Source organism: Genypterus blacodes, unplaced genomic scaffold (assembly GCF_046128005.1).
Source record: "Genypterus blacodes isolate CSIRO-AG114 ecotype Tasmania unplaced genomic scaffold, CSIRO-AGI_Gbla_v1 ptg000113l_1, whole genome shotgun sequence".
Lineage (NCBI taxonomy): Eukaryota > Metazoa > Chordata > Actinopteri > Ophidiiformes > Ophidiidae > Genypterus > Genypterus blacodes.
The window spans coordinates 10,001-22,500 of record NW_027466917.1 but is presented as its reverse complement, the minus strand read 5'-3'; the positions used below and the strand labels follow the sequence as shown (position 1 = coordinate 22,500).

The following is a 12,500-nucleotide window of genomic DNA, read 5'->3' as shown; positions in this document are numbered from 1 at the left end:
CCTGTTAAATCCTACAACAGCATCCGACTGAACTCCAACACACACACACACACACACACACACACACACACACACGCACGCACACACACACACACTGGGGCTGTGAGTTCGGGAGTTGTTGAGCTCAACAGCCAATCAAATGTGCCGTTGCATTCTGAGGGTCCCGTCCAATGAGCAGCAGCAGCAGCAGGTTTGGTGCTCTGTGTTGCTCTGTGTCTGCTGCTCTCCATCTGCTGTTTTCTGTTCCAGGGGTCAAAGTTCAGCATGAAAACATTTGGATAGAATCTCGGGTCTGTTCACAAACAAACGGAGCGTCACCGGGATTCAACCTGTGACTCTGTGAGCGCAGGATCTGGATCTGGAGACGCTGGAGGGCAGGAGGCGGTTTGGAGAGAAGCAGGATGTTGTTGGAGAGGAAGAGGAGGAAGATTCTCTCAGGGAAGATTAGCAAGTGTAATGCTGCACAGATGTAGGAAGGGTAAGACTCCCACTGTGTGTGTGTGTGTGTGTGTGTGTGTGTGTGTGTGTGGGGGTTTAGATCTGCTGTTGCTGATCTAAACGAAGCTTCTTGTGATTTGGTTCGATCGCGTTCACGCTGAAACATTCAGCTGTCAGCTGGAAAAGTCTGGAGCTGATGTCACCTCATCACCGATTGGCTGCAGAACAATCATACAACACACAACCACATGGACCCTGACAGCCACAACGGTTGTGCAACAGTGCGAACAGAGCGCACACACACACACACACACACACACACACTGCTGTTTCATGTGTTTGGGCCCCTCAGGAGGAGTTCTGTGGAGAAAGTCATGCGGCACTAAAGTGAAATCGACACAGAGACAGAAATCATCGTCACAACAAAGAGTCAACAAGCGTAACAGCGTACAGATGGAGCCGCCGCGTCCTACGTGTCTGCAGACGCCCAAGATGTTTCATCTCCAGGAAGACCCGGGGCGGGGCGGTCGGGGGGGACGGACTTCTGTGCCGGATCCCAACTTCCCCTTTGAGGCCCGTTGACCTCAAGCGCCCCCACTCCACAGGGGGGCAGTATTTCACTGTGTCAGCGTTTGTTTTTATGGATTTTCATCTGATTATCCAGGTTGATGTCCCTAAAGACAAGCTCCTTGCAGGGGGGGGGGGAGCTCTATGCTTCCGCCCCCTGGTGGGAAGGAGCACAGTTGCAATAAAACGTCTCCACCTTGATGAGGAAAGACTTGATTTGTAACACATTGAAGCTGTTGAGCGTTAAACTCTCCAGCAGAATGTGAAGAGAACAAAATGTGATGTATTGGTTTTGATTTGAGTGTCAGAATGAATCAGCATAAGAAACCATATGCAGGTTGAGTCAGAGTGTAAGTGACCATGGGAGACCTGAACATCTAATCTGTGCATCCTATTCTGGGAACCTTTGTCCTTGTAGAATCTTGAAACGTACGGCGACATTAACACACCGCTCACTGCAACGCAAATTCCTTCCTCCCGGGAAAACCGGGGGGCCCAGGGGCGCAGGGAGGAGGAGGTGACAGAGCTGCGGTGGTGTTTCTCCACCTCCGCACTGAGGGATCGGCTCGGAGAGATCCTCCAGTGTGAGCGGACGGTCACAGCATATTTGTTCAATCAAACAATCGCTCTCCGCTCAGAAAACCTCAAACATCTCCGCCCTGAGGCCTGCGGTCCGCCTGTCAGCACTGGGAGTCTTTCTACTGGGACGTCAATTCAAGACCAGAATAAGAGCCAAACTCAACCTGAACTGCATCCCAGCTGAGTTTACATCCATCTGACTCAAATCACGTCCAAGCATTTGGTTCTTCTCTTCAGGTCTGTAGGTCTTTGAATGGACCCGTATGGATCCATACTGTTCTTTCTAAGTTCTGCCCTCCACAATAAAAGCTCAACCTATCTTCTGGATTCACTCATAGAACTGAAGGGGAGTTTTGTTGCTGCTCATGAGGGAATGTTGGGTTTCTGTAAAGCTATGTTTGTAAAGTGGCTCCAGATAACGTTTGTTTTGTTTTGAGGCTATATGACTCAAGCTGAACAGTGTTGTGCTATAATGACGCATGCTATGTTTGTTTTTGTTAGGGTTGATAGTTTGACTTTAGATTCTGATGGACTGAACCATCTTCACTGAGAATGTTCCAGATTTATTACTGCAGCTCCCTTGATTTTAAAAAGGATGTATTAAATGCGATGCTGACAGTCAGAACGAGCTCGGTAGAACAGGAAGTGTGCGGTGTAAAGGGGGCGTCGTTCTCTCGGGGCTGTAGAGGTTATGAGCCTGGACTCGGCTTTTCAGTCTTAAATGCAAATATTTCCCGATGGTTTTGAGGGAGCGCAGACCCACCCAGGGTGATTTGAATTTGGAAAATGACGTTTTCACTTTTTTTCCCCGCCAATAGCTTTATATGATATTTCTATCCCCCCCCCCCCCACCCCCCCTTACACACACACACACAGGAGAAACGATGCTGGTGCAGTTTGGGGGAATCCTCCATCATCATCATCATCATCAGGCCGTTTGCTGACTTGGCTGGCGGCGGTGTTTCCTCCTCGTCTCACAGAGAGGCTGATTCCACCGATGCTCTGAACAGATTGCATCACAGCAGGAGACGAGCTAAAATGCTCAACGCACCGCGGCTCTCCCTAAACGCTCTAACGGTGGCAGCGCTCCACCTCGTAAATTTGGAATAGTAATTTTGGATTTTTCCCAGCAGTCTCCTTCTCCAGGAGTATTTTTGATAACAGCGGCATATCACCTCTGCACCGCCGCGCTATGAGCTGGGCTTTACAGGCGCCGTGACCTGACTGAACACACGCCGCTGCTCTAGCATGGCCGCAGGAAGACTGCACCAACGAGTGGAACGCTCACTGGACCCAGACTGAGAGGAAACAGCTGTTCAAACACAAACTATAGATGGAAGACAAAGGACACAAGCGCATCATCTCACACTCTAAGAACTACTACTTCAAGAAATCAGTCTCAGATTCTGACGGAACCAGAGTCCAAACACTTGACCCAGCTGGTGCCCGAGTTCTGACAACAGGAAGACGTCTTTGCTTTCAGACGCAAAACAACACCATGCTACTTTATCTACAGAAGCAAACAGGATTATGAGAACCAGCGTCAGAGATCAGGGAGAGGGACAGGATACAACGTCAGACGAGAGAGAGGGGAAAGAAGGTAGCAGGAGAAGGAAACAGGGGAAGGAGGCAGGAAAAGGAGGCAGGAGAAGGAAGCAGGAGAAGGAGGCAGGAGAAGGAGGCAGGAGAAGGAGGCAGGAGAAGGAAGCAGGAGAAGGAGGCAGGAGAAGTCCACGTCAATGACTCATCCTAAATATCTGAGTTACCAAACGTTACATTGTTGTTCTTTAGTGCTGCACAGGAAGTACGCCAGGTCGCCTGCTTCCTGCTGCTGCCATTAACATATTTCTTTCCTGCATTTTCCATCACTTTTAATTGGATTTGTTACCTTTAAAAACCGTCGTTCCGCTCTTACAAAGTGGACAATCCCAACCTTTCTGACCTCGGCTTCACCCCAGAAATCAATTTGAAATTTCTGGAGGAAAACGTCTGGAGTGGCACTTAACCAAATGAAAGAGTTGGAGTGCTGGGGGGGGGGGCGGCGGCTTTGGGGGCGTTCGATACTCAAGCCGCCTCATTACGGTGAAAACCACTCGACTTCATCGCGGCCTAAATTACGACGCTGCTGGTGGGTGTTAATGAGGGGGGCGGAGTCACACGCTGTCCCTCGTCACAGGATTGGGACCCTGAAGCGCCGCCGCCCACGCCGCTCGGAAAAAGAAACTAGATAGATTACATCACTTTATCTATTACTTATTAAGACCAAATGTAAACAAGCCTAAATGTTAACAACCCTAATTGTAAACAGACCCTTAATGTAAAGGAGCAGATGGAAAACATTTCTCCTTTAAATAAACGAGCGCAGAACTGAACTCAAGGTGCAAACTGAGCTGTGCAGGTATGAGCGACACACACACACACACACACACACACGGCTGCTGGAGGTATTGACTACGTGGGAGAGCGTGACTCACCCTAAACACACACACACACACACACACACGTGGAGGAGGTGTGTGTGGGCTGTAGTATTAACTCCATCATGTGGCTCCTATAAAGCTCCACTACAACAAACTAGTTTTTGTGTTTCCTGTCTATGGCGAGCATTTATATTTTAGAGCCTTATATAAATAATACAACTATGAATACATAATAAATAATCTCCAGTAAATAAAAGATGAAAAGAGTGGCGGCCCGGCTCCTCTCAGGGTTAAACAAATGAGAAAATGTGTTTTTACTCTCTACACACAACAGAGCCAGGACCTTGAGCGGGCCGGTGATTGGATGGGTGATGAAGACTGCTGCACTGAGGAGTCGAGTAACAATGGCTCAGTGAAGTAGAAAATAAGACATAAAGGCTTCTGGATCGTCTCCCTCTCTCCTCTCACTCACATCAATACAAGCTGAACATGTTCCCATCACAGAGAGAGGAGGTGAAGCTCGTGTGTGAGGATCAGAATAACACAACACTTTGGGCAAAGCAACCACAAGTTACAGAAGGTGTTTGTATTCCAGGTGCTGTTGTTCTAGGAGGAGCGGCTCAACATGACTGCAACTTCAATCTGCACTGCAAAACTCCTCCAGTACACACAACGTCCACACAAACAGGCTCATCGTCTCTGAACAGCCACGGAACTATGACGGGGGGGGGGGGGGGGGGGGAGCCTGAGTGTGACCCCAGTGTGACCCCAGTGTCCTCTCAGGCAGTGAAGCAGGTAGAGACACCTGAACAACAGCTGCTGCATTGTGCATAGTTGTGTTTACAGCCTCGGCCCCTGGCTCCGCCCCCTCAGGAGCCCTCTGGGAAAGCTGAGGGGTCCTGAGGGGTCCTGAGGGGTCCTGGGGGGTCCTGAGGGGTCCTGGGGGGCCACAGGCTCACGGTCCTCTGTAGCTCTCAGACCTGTAGAGTCTCTTTGCTCTGTCCCATCACTGTCTGAGTGAAAGCGTGGGCTGTTATCTCCCTCTGTATGATGAAATATGAAATAACTGCACAACCGGCTGCTCTCTGAAGCTTCTTCAAGTGTTTGAGACATTTGACTTCTACATTTGTCTCTCTGCACTTCATTTGATTCCCACACTTAAACTTCTGAGACAGAATCTCTCAGAGCGTCCTCTCATCTGCTGCTAGAACATGTTAACTACATGAGGAACGTCTCAGTCATTCAAACCCTAGTAGGTAAATGGGTCACATGTTTAACATCTGAAGCTGTTTGCGTGTAAACAGAGTCACATGTGAGCAGATGTGAGGCTCGGGTGGCGACCTGCAGACCCCCACAGTTAGCTTACTAAAACATTTAACACAAACTTTTCAAGCTGAAAGCCGGCGTGTAGAAGCGTCCCAGATGACAGCAGCCTGCAGGGAGGCGGAGCTCCTCCAACGCCACACACAAAACACAACAAACAGCTGAAGTACTTTAGTTTCTATCATTTCATTGTTTCAGGTGGGTTTGAGGTGTTCCTGTTTTCTCTCCACTCTCTTTGACACAACCTTCTTTATGAATCCAAGCTTTTGTCATGAAGCAACTGAATGATTTCTATATTGGATTGAATTGATTTGATTCCATCCCTTTGATGGCACAATGGAGGAGCAGTGACTGATTAGTTTATGTATGACTTTACTCCTTTGAATTGTTGTATTCTCATGTTATTCTAACTTCCGTCTGCATGCTGATGTAAATGTGGACTTCACTTCTCATGTTCCTGTGTTCTGACAGGCGGAGGTACTCACTGCACTTCCTTAGAGGGCAGGGGCTTCACAAAAAGGGGAGGGGCTCGTTCTGGTCCTGCCCCTCCTCCACCGGTTGTGTCTCTCCGTGCTCCTCGATCTCTCCTTCCCTCACCCTCGCTTCCTCTCCTCTAATTCCTTCTTCTGGATGAGCCACAGGCCAGCAGCACTCTGGGTAATCTGTGGAATATAAAACCAGGGAGGATGTCAATACTGTGTGTGTGTGTGTGTGTGTGTGTGTGTGTGTGTGTGTGTGTGTGTGTGTGTGTGTGTGTGTGCGAAGAAAACAAAGATAGTGAGATGGAAGCAAAAATGAATCTACTGCACGTGTGTCGGCATGACAGCAGGTGTGAAGGTGTGATGGCGTGTGTGTGTATGCATGTGTGTGTGGGTGTCTGTGTGTGTGTTACAGATGCAGACAGAGTAGGTGTGTGAATGTTAAGGTGTGAGTGTGAGAGAAGGTGTTAGTGGGTTTGTATGACTGTATGATAGCAAGTGTGTGTGTGTGTGTGTGTGTGTGTGTGTGAGTGTGAGTGTGAGTGTGAGTGTGTGTGTGTGTGTGTGTGTGTGTGTGTGTGTGTGTGTGTGTGTGAAAGAACCCAATGTGGGACTTAAAAACTGCACTACTCCAACTTGGCCCAAAAACGAGGAGGTGGTTACCGTGGCAACATGTGCCACAAAGGAAAGAGGAAGAGCAAAAGAGTGAGAGCGAAAGATGGAAAGAGGCAGAGTGTGTGTGTGTGTGTGTTTGGGGGGGGGGGGAGCACACAATAGAATGAAAGAGAGGAGGGACAGTGAGTGGAGTAAAAGTGATGAAAGAAGAGAGAGAGTGAGTGAGACAGAGAGAGAGACAGTAGAGGAGAGAGGGACAGACAGAGAGAGAGTGAGAGAGAGACAGAGAGACACAAAGAGAGAGACAGGGAGAGAGAGAGAAAGAGGGAGGGAGAGATGGAGGTGGAGAGACAGAGAGAAAGAGGGGGAGAGAGAGAGAGACAGTGAGAGAGAGAAAGAGGGAGGGAGGGAGAGATGGAGGTAGAGAGACAGAGACAGAGAGAATAAAAGTCCAACAAAACATTACAACTTAAGGAGCCAATGCAAACACTTCCTGCTGCTCCTTCACAATTAAGGTTCAACATGCCGACACCTTCTTGGCTCACGTGTGTGTGTGTGTTTGTGAGTGTCCCAAGCTCTGAGTGAATGAGATCATCAGAGAGAGAGAGAGAGAGAGAGAGTCTTTCTTTCTCTTTTCTGGATTCCCCTCAGGAGTGACCTCATCCTCCAACCAGTACTACACACAGTGTGTGTGTGTGTGTGTGTGTGTGTGTGTGTGTTTACTGTACTCCACAGCCCCTCTGTGACTGTAAGTACAACATTACTTCCAATAAAATCTAACATTTCTTGCATATTTAATGGTAGAAGCCTCCAGTTCTTCTTTTTTAATCAAACTGAGGTTTTAAATCTCTAAAGTCTATAATTTAATGTAAAATCTATAAAAATGGAATGAAAGAAAAACAAAAGAAGGAAAATGGAAGGAAATAATGGAAGCTTTTATTCTTCGGATTGATTCAACTACAGTTACCAGCAACAAAATTAGAGAGTGAGGGTCTGTAGGGGGTTATATTAGAGAGTGAGGGTCTGTAGGGGGTTATATTAGAGAGTGAGGGTCTGTAGGGGGTTACATTAGAGAGTGAGGGTCTGTAGGGGGTTACATTAGAGAGTGAGGGTCTGTAGGGGGTTACATTAGAGAGTGAGGGTCTGTAGGGGGTTACATTAGAGAGTGAGGGTCTGTAGGTGGTTATATTAGAGAGTGAGGGTCTGTAGGGGGTTACATTAGAGAGTGAGGGTCTGTAGGGGGTTACATTAGAGAGTGAGGGTCTGTAGGGGGTTACATTAGAGACTGAGGGTCTGTAGGGGGTTACATTAGAGAGTGAGGGTCTGTAGGGGGTTACATTAGAGAGTGAGGGTCTGTAGGGGGTTACATTAGAGACTGAGGGTCTGTAGGGGGTTACATTAGAGAGTGAGGGTCTGTAGGGGGTTACATTAGAGACTGAGGGTCTGTAGGGGGTTACATTAGAGAGTGAGGGTCTGTAGGTGGTTATATTAGAGAGTGAGGGTCTGTAGGGGGTTACATTAGAGAGTGAGGGTCTGTAGGGGGTTACATTAGAGAGTGAGGGTCTGTAGGGGGTTACATTAGAGAGTGAGGGTCTGTAGGTGGTTACATTAGAGAGTGAGGGTCTGTGGGGGGTTACATTAGAGACTGAGGGTCTGTAGGTGGTTACATTAGAGAGTGAGGGTCTGTAGGGGGTTACATTAGAGAGTGAGGGTCTGTAGGGGGTTACATTAGAGACTGAGGGTCTCTGCTTGTGGCCCACACCACTTCCTGTACGTCCTGGACTTCCTGCTGACTGATGAAGCCAGGACGTGACCTTCTTTCATCTCCCTGTCCCAACTTCTTAGCCAGCCAATCACTGCTCATCTGCATATTTAGCGTATCTTAATTAGTGCTGACTAAACATGCAAATGAGCCCGTCAGTCACAATTAATCAGCTTAGATGGCTTATGTCCTTAAGGCTCACACTTCCCACTGTGTGTGTGTGTGTGTGTGTGTGTGTGTGTGTGTGTGTGTGTGTGTGTGTGTGTGTGTGATCGATCAGATAGCAAACCAACAGCAAATAATATTTCCTTAATTGATGAATCTGTTGTTAAAAACAGCTAATCAATCAATGAATCCTTCAGGTTTTGTTTGGAACACATCAAACCTTCACCTCCGTGTTCAGGTGGAATAATTAGGAAGCGGCAGAAATCAGGTGGAATTAGTTTGAGTGAATCAGACTGCAAACATGTGAGGACGAAGACAAAGGCCCCAGAATCTGTAACCATGGAAAACATCTGCTGCTCACAAAGACTGAGCAAAGTGCCTCAGCGTCTGAACGAGCGCGACGTCCTTCACAAACATCCTGCCACAATGACACAAACACACACACACACACACACACACACCGCTCCGTCTGGGCTCCCAGGCTTCAGGGTTTCAACTGGAGCTAACTAACAAAGGTGTGGGGCAGGACAGAGACACAGACTGAGACTGAGACTGAGACTGAGCCTGAGCCTGAGCCTGAGACTGAGACTGAGCCTGAGCCAACATGAGACAGGAAACACAGCGTCACTCTCTCATCCCTGCTGCTGTCACTCACATCAAGGTGTTTGGCTGATTCATTGATTTCTGGAGTCTAATCACAGATTGAATGTAAAGGAGGTGAGCGGCTCAGCAGCAGAGCAGAGGAAGATCAATGACAGGAAATAACTTCAACCACATCCACAATGAGAGCAGCATGTCTGTCCCTGTCCTCTGTCCTCTGTCCCTGTCCTCTGTCCCTGTCCTCTGTCCTCTGTCCCTGTCCTCTGTCCTCCGTCTTCCTGTAGGGACCTGAGCATGACGCTCGGCTCCTCAGAGGAAACAGCGGTCTCGTGGATCAGGACTTCAATTTTTTTCACGATTTCTTGGTGCCAAATGTTTGAGCTTAATATTTATTGGTGAATAAATATTCAACCAGGGAGACTGCTTCAAATATGCAACACACACAGACACACACACACACACACAGATTCTCTCCAGATTTAGAGTTCAACCTTCAGGCTTTATCCAGGATCGTATGGGAAACCTCTCACATTCCCAAACATGGCGGCGGCGGCGGCCGAGTCCAAACTCCAGCTTTGGTTGGTTAATGAGCCAACAGACGGCCTGAGTGAGTGTGGCTGCTGCGGTCACTTCAGGTGCCGCTGCAGCGCAAGGAGACGAGTCGAGACGCCGCACATGCTCGCTCTGGCTTCAGCAGAGAGGGCGTGTGTGTGTGTGTGTGTGTGTGTGTGTGTGTGTGTGTGTGTGTGTGTGTGTGTGTGTGTGTGTGTGTGTGTGTGTGTGTGTGTGTGTGTGTGTGTGTGTGTGTGTGTGTGCGCAGGCGGGGGGCTGGGGGGTATCTGACTCCACTCCTCCTCCTCCTCACACATTGTTTGTACTGTATTTCTGCGCCACATGACTTGCAGATTTCTCCCTTTTCCCCCTAAATCCCCCCCTCCTCCCCCTTCTCTCTCTGTCGGCCACATTCTTGCCAAGCAGGAAAGGCGAAGCAGCTGAGGCTGAGAGGAGCAGCTCCCCATTAACTGAGGAATTATGCAAGCAGGAAATTCAAATAAAGTGCAGATGAAGGGATTAACCAAGGCCTCACCAAATCCTCCTTTCCTCCCCAAAACAAACCCCGACGGCCCGGCAGGCTTCAGGCGGCAGTCTGAGGCCGGGCCGGGGCCAACGGGACCATCTGAGCGCTTCGTGATTACTGCCTATACGCCACAGACGACAGGAGCGCCATCATCACAGAGCCAGACGCCACACAGAGGTCACAAAGGTCACAGAGGTCACAGGTCTGATCTGTCTGCATAGTTCTTGTTCTACTGAGCTCAGCTAGCTTGTTTGCTTGGAGTGACGTGATGTTTGTAGCGATCTTGTGTTTGGCTGTTGACCCTGACCTTTGACCTCCCTTCACTGTGTCACCTGTGATGTTCCTCTCTGCCTCTGAGCTCCGCCCTGTAGAGTCACAGCTCACAGACTCTAACGCCACAGGAGCACATCCTGTTTACAGCGCCGTGCCTCTTTGTTGTGCGTGCAGTCACAGAAGGAGCTCAGTAGAACAAGATCTATGGCAGAGCTCAAAGGGTTAATATGGCTCTGAAACCAAAGCATTGTCCTGTGAAACACAACAAGTATGAGACTGCAGCACCTAGCTATGATCCACACACACACACACGCACACACACACACACACACACACACAGGAGTGACAGCTGAACAGCAGCCAATGGGAGCAGGGGATCAGTGGTCAGCCTACAGACGTCAGCCAACCAGGCTCCCTGAGGGCGGAGACGTGGAGCTGGCCTTCCTGGTGTTGTGTTTTTGGCCCAGAGTGGGAGGAACATTCCTGCGTTCCCTCGCTCCATTCCTGGGCCGGAGGCCGGGTTCACTAGGTGAGGCAGGGAACTGTGTGTGTGTGTGTGTGTGTGTGTGTGTGTGTGTGTGTGTGTGTGTGTGTGTGTGTGTGTGTGTGTGTGTGTGTGTGTGTGTGTGTGTGTGTGTGTGTGTGTGTGTGTGTGTGTGGCAGAGAGTTATCCCTCACACTGAACATGTTTCCAAAACTTTCAAGGTTGAGTTTGGCCGAATTCAAAACCTCAAGGTGCTTTTGGAACGAAGCATCAATCACATCAGCCACAGATCAGAACCACAATGAGAGGAGGAGGAGGAGGGGCCAAGGAAGAAAGAGGAGGAGGAGGAGAGGGTCCTTCAGCTGGTGCTGTTGGGGGTCTGTAGATCTCTGATCGGACCCTTATGGATCCATGTTGGATAGAAGTTCTGCCCGCCAAAAGAAAAGCTCAACGCATCTCTGTTCAGAGGCTTCAGGGTCGAAGGTCAGAGGTGAACCTATACGTCTTTACCTGAACGTAGAGCTTCAGTCCCACTAACTGACTCGGTAGATGAAGCCATGAAGGCGATCATTGGTTTTCCTCTCAGGTTGCTGTGATGAATCATTCATGAGGCTGCAGCAGATTTGTTTTCTGATGGAAGTGGCGGTCTTTGTTTGGCGACGCCGGTTCAGACGCCGGTTTGCTCCTGACATCAGGTCGCTGCTCGGGCTGATTCATCGGCGTGTTCCTCACTGAAGCCTGACGTTTGTTTTCTCATTTCTAACGCACCGGCGGCCAGCGATCCTCCTGGAAACGGCCGCCATCGCCTCATCAGACACAGAGGCCATTTGCATCTTCCCTCGCCGACTCGCTGGCGGGCCTCGGCTGGATGTTTAATTTGAAGCCCGTTTGAAAACGTAATTAAAACAGAGAAAGCTGACCGAGCGCGTTTACAGCAGTTTCATCAACGGCTTCATTGATATTCATACGTTTCCTCACAATCACACCTGAGGACGCAACACAACAACCACAGGCTCCGGGATTCACCAGGGAGACACGCTGAGCGGCAGGGAAATGAAAAGGCAGCACTTCCTCCCGGTCACAGGCCTTGCCAAGACGCCGCCTTCTCCTGCCTCAGTACTCACACACACACACACACACACTGGAGGATGAGCAGACCGACCGGAGCTGCCGGTTCGTTTTTATTATTAATCCAAGAAGTTGCCATTGATCTGAACGTATCATGGGGAGGATCTGACCTCAGAACTCAGACTGGACTGGTTCCACTGCAGCCCCCTGACCCCCCTGACCCTGCTGACCCTCACAGTTAGGGGCCGTGGTGAAAAGGAGGCCCAGATATGGAGAAACGTTTTAAGCAGCTCAGAGAAGAACAGAACTTGGAGCCGGTGGGGTTTTAGTGGAGAGGTTACAGGAAACAAGCAGACAGAAGGTTTTGGTGAGAGGAAGCCGGCGCGCAGAGGGAGGTCCAAGCTCTGGCTCGCTGCGTTTTCCTTCTTCACCCTTAATGTGGCAGAGTCTTCCAGGTTGGTTGAGGAGCAGACAAGGCGTAAACCGCCACACTATTTTTAGGCGTTGGCGGACGAGCTTGCGCCATCCTGCCATTTCCCTCTGTGACTCATCACTCGCACAGGAAATGAACTTCTTTGCCCATCAGCCGCAGGAACAGATGGTTTTCCAAATTCCTCAGCCAATCCTCGCTCTTCTACTCGCCAAATTA

At 49.5% G+C, this 12,500-nt stretch overlaps 1 protein-coding gene across 1 annotated transcript in view; it reads right to left on the bottom strand.

The window, feature by feature from the left end:
* Nucleotides 1-12,500, bottom strand: part of LOC143009727 (zinc fingers and homeoboxes protein 2-like) — a 44,882-nt gene that overhangs the window by 27,993 nt on the left and 4,389 nt on the right. Inside the window, exon 2 of the mRNA XM_076161791.1 lies at nt 5,813-5,989. The gene's annotated coding sequence lies outside the window, so the exon portion shown is untranslated. The remainder of the gene's footprint in view (nt 1-5,812; nt 5,990-12,500) is intronic.